The sequence below is a fragment of the Odocoileus virginianus genome, chromosome 33, assembly GCF_023699985.2.
Source record: "Odocoileus virginianus isolate 20LAN1187 ecotype Illinois chromosome 33, Ovbor_1.2, whole genome shotgun sequence".
NCBI lineage: Eukaryota > Metazoa > Chordata > Mammalia > Artiodactyla > Cervidae > Odocoileus > Odocoileus virginianus.
The window spans coordinates 38,616,663-38,626,320 of NC_069706.1; positions in this window are offsets into that span (position 1 = coordinate 38,616,663).

Genomic DNA, 9,658 nt, shown 5'->3' on the forward strand with positions numbered 1-9,658 from the left:
GAATACTGGAGTGGGTAGCCTTTCCCTTCTCCAGGGATCTTCCCAACCCAGGGATCAAACCCAGGTCTCTCGCATCGCAGGCAGATTTTTTTTTATACCAGCTGAGCCACAGGGAATCCCAAGAATACTGGAGTGGGTAGCCTCTCCCTTCCCCAGTGGAGCTTCTCGACCCAGAAATCGAACCGGTGTCTCCTGCATTGCAGATGGATTCTTTACCAACTGAGCTATCAGGGAAGCCCAGACCCTTGGGAGTGTCATCTCAAGTGCAGGTTTGGCCATACACAGGGAAGGCCATCCAGTCCACTGTTAAGGGAGGCCAGGGAGAGGGGCAGGGGCACGTTCAGTTGGTGAGCAGTTGGAGAAAGTTAGGGAAGATGCAGTTGATATTTTCTGTTTATTTATCTATCCTCTCTCTCTCTTCATCGCTCTCTTCAACAGGGGACCTTAGTTATTTTAGGCATAGAAAGAGGAAGGGAATTGGCAGACTTTGAGAAGTTTTGGGGTGTTTACTTTAGAGGAAGGGAGAGACTTTAACAGCAGATTCGAACAGACATCTCCCCACCTGGTTTTCACATGCTCCTGTTGGTGCTCGGTCGCTTCAGGCGTGTCCGGCTCTCTGCAATCCCATGGACCGTAGCCTGCCAGGCTCCTCTGTCCGTGGGATTCTCCAGGCAAGAACACTGGAGTGGGTTGCCATTTCCTCCTCCGGGGATCTTCCCCACTCAGGGATCAAACCCGCGTCTTTTGCGGCTCCTGCATTGCAGGTGGATTCTTTAGCGCTGAGCCATCAGGGAAACTCAGTTTTCATAGAAGCATGATATTTAATCCTCACAACAATCCCTGTGATAGGAAATGTGTTTCTGCACTTCACTGAGGTTCAGTGAGCTTCCATCACTTGTCCAGGGTACCCAGCCAATGAGCGGGGGTTTTAAGCTATGTCCGGCTGCAGTCTTCTGCTTCAGAGGCAGGCAAGACAAAATACTGTACAGATAGCCTCATGAAAACGGATCAGAGGGGACCTCAAAGGGCATCTTGTTTAAAAGAGGAACTTTTAAGTCAAATACAAGAAAGCTCTTAATTCCCTTTGGGAACAAGGCATGGAAGCGATGGGATCTCAGAGCTGAAAGGGAGTCAGAACGGCTCTTAATGCCTATTAAGTCCAATCGTCTGCGAGGCACTCAGCTCCTCTTTGTCAGCCCTCAAGATCGTTCCATTTGGAGAAAGCTCTGATTAAGACCAAGGTCTCACTTGCCCTGAATTGTAATCGGCCTTGCTGCAGCGTCCATCCGCTGGTCCTTGGATGCGCTCAGGGGCTTATGCAAGCACCGCTGCCCCCTGGCTCCAGTGCCCCCAGTGGTGTGTGGTTCACTGGAAAAAAAAAAAAAACACTGTTTAAAAGTAAATAGTGGAAGGAGCCGTGGACTGAAGGTTGTGAGAGCCGGAGAATAATCTAGTGCCATCATTTACCCGGGGAACAACGGTGAATATCCCACAGTCCCTCTTTTGGCTTCAGTGTCGTCATCCCAAAATGTGGTATTAAAAAAAAGAAAAATCACTTTACTCTGCTCACAGGTCCTGAGGGTCAGGATTTCATCAGGGTGCAGCCAGGAAAGGACTGGGGACTGGAATCATCTGGAATATCCTCATCGATGTCTGGTACCTGCGTTGGGATTACTTGCAGGCTGGGCTGGATCGCAGCTGCTAACCAGACTGCACTCATGCAGTTCCTCCATATGAGTTGGGCTTCCACACGGCATGGCAGCTGACTCCCAAGAGGGAGCATCTGAGCGAGTGTCTGGAAACCACATGACCTCGCACGACCCAGGCTTGGAAGGAATGAGGCATCACTTCCTCTATTGGTTGAGACTGGCCCATATTCAAGAAGAGGGAGAATTAGATGCTCTCTCTTGATTGAGCTGAAGGTAGTGGGGAGGCAAATTCACCTTACAGGAGAGCAGGCAAGTTGCGAAATACCATTGTAGCTATCTTGGAAAATACAGTCTCCCAGAGACAATCCCTGTGGACTCAGGGAGGTATTGGGTTGGCTAAAAATTTGTTCAGGTTTACCCTACCATCTTACAGAAAAATGCAAAGGAACTTTTTTGGCCAACCCAATACTTGGAAGAAGAGTACTGTGCAGGGTCCAGTAGTCCTGCCTTAGAAGCCCAGGATTGAGATTAGAAATACAGAGTCCTCCACATCAACCATCCCTTCTACTACCAGGTATTATGTGTCCCACCCCCAAATTCATACGTAAAGCAGCTTTCAAAGAGGTGACGTAAGTTCCCATGGGGTCGCTAGGGAAGGCTCTAATCCATTCTGACTGGTGTGCTTGTGAGAAGCGGAGGTTTGGGCACACAGACACAGCAGGATGCCCACACAGAGGGAAGAGTGAAGAGGTGTCAAAGCAGGCAGCCCTCCGCAAGCCAGAGAGAGCGCCCGGAAGGAACCTGCCGACAGCATGGACACGGATTCCTGGCCTCCAGAATGTGCGAAAGCTCAGTTCTGTTGCCTAAGCCACCCAACCCGGAGTCTGTCAGGGCAGTCCCAGCAAGCAGATAGAGTGAGCAGCTCAGTGAGTGCCGCGGTTATGGGCGTGGTCCGCTGCCCACCCGCGCTCCTTGGCGTCTCAGCCTCAAGTAGAACACTTGTTATGTGTTTTTACCTTTCACTCTCCTGTGCTCTATTCAATTAGGGAGCGGAGCTGAGAGCTGATCAACTCCATCATTCTGAGAAGTTATTAAATGAAAAGAGGTGCATGACTGCAGGGTCACATAGAGACTATGGAAAGTGCTCTGGTGATACATGTATATGAAAAGCTTTAAAAGAATTCATATCCTTTGGCCCAAGATTACATTCCAATAAATATCTCTTTAAAATAATTGAAAATGTGAAGATTCATATACAGGAATGCTTATCTTGGCATTGTTTGTGATAGGAAAAAAAAATCAGAAGCCACCTAAATGTCTAAAAGTAGAAATTATTATACATCATGGTTTATCTGCTTCATGGAATACTGCGAATTTATTAAATCTATATTTTCAAAGAATATTTAATGACCTAGGAAAATGGTCAGGATAAGTGGGAGAAATTGTCTGTACCATTTTTCTTTTTTAAAAAGAAATATGGAATGCATGGGTATATTTTGGATGGATGGCTGGCTGTAAAGATGGATAAATATTAAAAAAACAATTGGAAGAAAATGCACCAAAATATTAATAGTGATGGCTCCTGTGTAGGATTATAGGTGACATTTTCATTAAAAAATTTAAGAATTCTAGACTGAATACATTTCATTTGATAATAAATAGTGAGTAAACAAAAATAAGTTATGCTTTAACGTGGAGGCCGCTCTCTCCTCCCACCTGCAGAGCAAAGAGCATTTGTCCAACCCACACTGGGAGATGTCTGGAATTTTCAGTAATGCTGCATCCTCCGACCTCTGCTTGCTTTCCCTTTAACTTCTTTTTTTTAATTTTTAATTGGGGGATAATTGCTTTACAACGAGGTATCAATTCCTGCTGTACACCGACGTGAATCGGCTATGAGAATACGTATCTGTCCTCCCTCCCCGCTTCCCACCCCGCCAGGCCATCCCAGCACCGCGCTGAGCTCCTGTGCAGCCCAGCAGTGTCCCACTGGCGAGCTATTTTATGTTTTATACTTGGGGGGTGTGTATGTGCGTGCTACTCTCAGTGCCTCTCAGAAACCATCACACCTGAGTCAGCCTCCTGGCCTGGCTGGCTCCAGGCTGGGGCCAACCGTGCCTCCAAAGATCACGCGGTGGGAGGACCAAGAGCAGCAGGATCTGAGCGCTGGAAGGGGCCTCCGAAACCATCTCGTGCAGCAGTCATTCCTCCTGCTGTCGGCTGGACAAACAAGAAGAGTGCGGCAGAACGGCCCAGTTTGCCGTAATAAGCCACTGTGAGTCTCTCGCCCATGAGGTTGTCTGCATCATTTCCCAAGCTATTTGTATTTTCAAGTGTACCATTTCCATAAATCTGCTACCCACAGGATGGGGAGGACGCGGTTTCACAGCAACACACGAGAGACAAGACTCCCGGCTGCTCTCTGGCCGCCTCTGAGCACTGTGGGGGGTCTGCAGCACGTGGTGGTCAGCCTGCTGTGCAGAGAGCGGGTCGCGCTGGCCACAGCTGGGGCCTCGTCTCCAGTTCTTGGTGGTGCAGCTGAAGAGGGAGGGTCACAAGCTAGAGACACAAGTGCCAAGTGAGAAGGCTGGCAGAACAAAGGGCATGGAGACAAAGTGGGAGGACTCGACGTGGATCTGCTGGCTTTTTATTTTTAAAAATTGATTGGTTTTATGGGGGGGTTGTTTTGTTTGTTGTGCTGTGTAGCCTGAGAGACATTAGTCCCCCGACCAGGGATCGAACCTGCATTCCCTTGCACTGGAAGTGTGGGGCCTCAAACACCAGACTGGCAGAGAAGTCCCATCTGGTGGCTGTTTTTAAATATCCGACTGTGTGGGCGAGTTATTAGAGATTATTTTAGCACCAGTTCAGGGGGCCCTATCAACCCCGAATACTCATCGGAAGGACTGACGCTGAAGCTCCAGTATTTTGGTCACCTGATGCAAAGAGCCGACTCATTGGAAAAGACTCTGATGCTGGGAAAGACTGAGGACAGGAGAAGAGGGTGACAGAGGATGAGATGGTTGGATGGCATCACTGACTCAATGCACACGAGTTTGAGCAAACTCCAGGAGATGGTGAAGGACAGGGAAACCTAGTGTGCTGCAGTCCATGGGGTCGCAAAGAGTCGGACACGACTGAGTGACTGAACAACAAGGGACTCACAAGGAGGCGGTACTCCCTGTGGAAGGCAATGCAACATTCAAAAGCACAGCTGCAAACGGACGACGAAGAAAGTTAAGAGGGACACCCAGCAAGGAGGGGGTAGGGCGTGAGGGGAGAAGAGTGAAAGACAGGCATTTCATGAAGCAGCGCGACAGTGAGCGATGTCCTCTAGTGACCTGGTGCCCTTCCCAGGAAGATCCAGTATTCTATTTGTGTCTGGCCTGACATGTTCCAGCAAAAGTGCATGGTGCCTGCCGGCCCCTTCCCTGGGCCCCGGCTGACAGCACCATGTTGTTCCTCCCTGGATGCATTACCCGGGTTTGCCCCAGTGAAGCTCATTTGCCACTTTCCTGCCCAGGCGCTCAGCCTTGAAGACCTCCCGCCGTTCATCTCCATTGGCCTGACATACCACCACCCAGGAAGGTCCAAGGCCGTGTGCCGAGTCGCTGACTTCACTGGGAAGTCTTCTTCCAGACTGTCTGCAAAAGCGTCACAAGGGACTGTTTCCAGAGCTCCTCATCAGGGTCCCGGCAGCTGAACTGCTCCTGCCAGGGTTGCCTCTTCATTACTGTTCTTTTCTCCCTGTCTCTAAGTCACTTTCTCATCCATTAAAAAAACCAAAAAAACAAAAACCCACACTGCCCACCCCATCCTATGCTAACTAAAGGTTTAAAAATAGATGTTGGGGCAGAACCATGTCAAGGGCTCTTGGAAAATCTAAAATACTCTTTCCATGTGTTTCCCTTTCTGCTCATTTACTCCCTAACAGAGATGTCATCAGCTCAGTTTCCGACACCAAAATGATGGCACTCTTTTCCCAGAATCTCCCATCTCCTTTGGTTCAACGATCATTACTATTTATAAGTGAGACACCATCTTGCCCTGAGCAGAAGTGACATTCCCTTTGCTGTCCTCAAAGTCCCCTCCTTGATATTTTAACAAATAACCTTTACCCTGGTCGTGCAGATCCATGGGGTTCTCAATATGAAAACGATCAAAAAGCTCCAGGCAGCTGCCCTGGCTGCTGAGGGCAGGTGGACAGTGGCCCAGAGTGTGGGAGCCCCTAGGAGGGGCTGGGGCCTGAGCTCTGGGTTATTCGGTTTGCATATGAAAGGCATGCTAATGGGTGAGTTGTTTACCATCTCTAGAAACTGGTAAGCCTTGGGAGAACATCCCTCCAGGGTCTGCAAGTTCCCAAGATAGCAAAGCATCAAAAGTACAGAATAAGAAAATACGATGAACACACATGGCTCTCATTAGTATTACTCAGGAGGCTTTAGAAGCACACCCCAGGCAAACTAAGTCAGACTTTGGGGGTAACTGGTGAGTCGGCTGTGAAGCAGCCCCTGACACCAGTTCCCCAGAGGTAAACACGAAAGGGTTTCCCAGGGGGCTCGGGTATAAAGAGCCCACCTGTCAATGCAGGAGATGCGAGCTCAGTCCCTGGGTTGGGAAGAGCTCCTGGAGGAGGAAATGGCTACTCACTCCAGTATCCCTGCCTGGGAAATCCCACGGAAGGAGAGCCTGGCAGGCTACAGTCCATGGGGTCACAAAAGAGTCAGACATGATTTAGCAGCTAAACAACCCAAGAGAAGAAGGCAGGGGAGGAGGTCCTGGCTTGGCCAACCCCTGGCTGGGAGATCTAGGTCAGGTCACTGTCCCTCCGTGAGCCTTGGTTTCCTCCTCTAGAAAATGAGGACTCTCTTTCAGGCTTCGTGGTAGAGGAGAATCCAGAACTTGTAAATACTCGGTATTCACAACAAGTTCCACAAATACTGTTGTTATTGTTCTGCCAGTGTCTTACCCCGAGAGCTTTCAAGATTGTTTCAAAGCAGGACTCTTGATAATGTTTTCATCTTCTTCTCGTGGCGTGAATTTTTCTCTGTCTTGTCTGATGATCGCTTGTGTGCTTGGGTCATCCTTCCCCAAGACACTGGGAGCTCCTTAAGAGCCATCGGTGGCTCTTCATGTTTTGTCATTGGTCCTGACACAGCGCCTGGAATGCTGGCTCCCAATAGAGTTTGTAGAATGAACACAAGAGGCCTTGATCTGTAGCGGATCAATAAATACAGTTTGTATTGAATCCTTCCCTATTCTTCCCCAGGCCCTAAGCCCAGAAGAGTACCCTGCAGACACTCTACTTTGCTTAACGATGGCATCTGATGACTTAAAAGGTCAAGGACTCTCTGAATTGTTAGCCGTCTGATGTCTCTGAATTGTTAGCCGTCTGATGTCTAAAGGAAAATGGCTTGTTCCTTCTGAAAGACTGTCCAGTCAACAAGGGGTTATGATTACAGCAATGAGGATGCTTCTTTTTTAAAATGATTTTCTTCATTTGTTTCTGGCTGTGCAGGGAGGGTCTCCGTTGCTGTGCGGGCTTTTTCTTTAGCTGCAGAGAGCAGGGGCTGCTCTAGTCGCGGTGCGAAGGGCGTCTCTTGTGGAACACGGGCTCTAGGGTGTGCAGGCTGCAGTAGCCACAGCACACGGGCTTCGCAGCTCCGTGGCATGCGGGGTCTTCCCAGACCAGGGATCGAACCCATGTCTCCTGCATTGCCAAGTTCATTCTTTACCACTGAGCCATCAAGGAAGCCCAGGAATCTTTATTTGATCAAAGGACATTTGTTGAGTTGTTATTAGGTACCTGAAACAGTTTGAGGGTTAGGGTTAGGGAATAAGACACAGCCCCTGTCCTCAAGGAATTTATAGCTTAGAGTAGGACACTCGCAGAGAAACAATTAATTATAATAGAAATGATTCTCTTGCTTTCACAGCTCAACTCATATAGACTCTATTACAAGACTTTTAAAAGTTCCACCACTTCTTTTACTAAATTCTCCAAACTTAAAATAAGATGGGAGGAAGCCAGTGAGTGATAAAGATTGATGAGGCTTCTGTTCTAGAGGCCAGGAGGAAAGCCTTGTAGCCTTCGTAAAAAAAAAAAAAAAATAAATGGAATAGACAGGAGCTGACCCACTGAATGAGATATTACATAGGCAGAGAGCAGACAAATAAACAAAGCCAGATTATATATCCTGATGCCAGGAGCCTAAATAATAGGCTGGCTCATATGGATCCTTGGCAGCAAATGGAGATCTTAACATGGCTGGCATCTCGGAGACCTGGTGGCAGGGATGCAATTGATGAGATGGGCTTTGAGGCCAAAAATGATACAAGAAGGAGAGAGAGAGCAGCTGGAAGGAGAAAAGCTGCTTGCAGAAGGATGACGTAGGTAGCAGCAGGGCCCCTGGCCTCACCTGGCAAGGATGTGCTAGGGAATCCCAGGAGGTGGAGATTCCATCTCAGATAATAAAAAACGTGGGCGGGACACTCAACGCCCGCATACTGCTGTGCCCTGGATGGGGGCGACCAAGATGAGAGAGGAACATTAACAGTGTTAGCAAAAAGGCCAGTTTAGACCTGGTATTGACGGAAAGCTTTCACTACTCCGCGTCGGTAAGCCAAATATCTTATTGAGCAGAAAGTAAAGGTCAAGTGGCTTTGAAGGTCAGTGGCTTTTCTGTGCTTTTTCTTGGAAAAAATTCAAATTCACAGCCAAGTTGAAAGACTAATACAATGAATGCACATATAACTTTCTGCTAGATCATCTGTGTTAACTCTCTCTCTCCCTCCCTCCTTCTTTCTTTTCCTCTCTCTCCCTCCCAGCATCATCTCTGTCTCTCTCCTTGAGGAACTATTCCTATCATCCTCCTCCCAATCACTTCATCATGCATCTCTTAAAAATAGAGACACTTTGGGTCATTTTTCCCCTGGTGGTCTAGTTGTTAAGATGCTGTGCTTCCAGTGCAAGGGGCATGGGTTCAAACCCTGGTCAGGGAACTAAGATCCCACATGCCTCACAGTTGGAAAAAAAAAAAAGGTAAACGTTTTTTAAAAATTTAAAAATAAACACATTGTCCTATTTTTTTACATGGAATGTCTCATTTAATCCTCTCTACCACCCTGTACAGGATGTATTCCTGTCCATGGTGATCACGTTAGATCACTTCCGAATCACAGAACAAATTCATGGTCTGGGGGAAAGTGCAGGGAACACATACTCAAGAATTAGTTTGCCTACTTACCTGCTCCATTTAGAACGATAATGCAGATAATACAGTCAAAAGTGGACTTTCTGAAAACATGAAGGGAGCTTAAAAGGAATGAATAACTCCATAAAAGCCAGAGCACTGTTTCAAGCCAACTAACAGGATGAAAAAATGCCTCAATGCAGAACATGTGATCAGAGCTGATCGATTTGCTTGAGGTCAAGTCACTTTTACCTCTTCGAGTCTCAGCTTTCTCATTTTCAAAATGTGCCAGTACATCCCAGAGCAGAGGCTGATCCCAGGCTTCATGGATTTGAAACTTACTCAATATGGAATAAGGAAAAAAAAAAAGTATTAATCAAATCAGAAACAAAAGTGAGTATTTATTTGGAATGAGAAAAGAAGTCATCACAAATTAGCATGTTTGTAAAATTTGACAAGTACCACATGCAGCACAAAACCCAAACCTTGGAGAGGAGCCCACACGAGCGAGGGATCTTGAAGGCTCAGTGTCATCAGGATCCTAGAAAGTCTTCCCGGACCCTGCGGTCAATCTCCATCCCTCCCTGAGATGCCCACAAGCCCAGCCTTCGGAAGGTATCCCAAATCTGCCCACCCTAACCGCGCCCCCTCCCCCAGCCCCACCTCCTTGGAGCAAGGCTTCCTCATCCCCCACCTGGACTGTCACAGCTGGTCTCCCGGTTTCCATTCTAGACTCCATGTAGCTTCCAGAAATATTTCTTCTTAAAAAATAAAATACTTACTTGCTGCCTCGGGCCTTAGTTGCAGCACACGGGA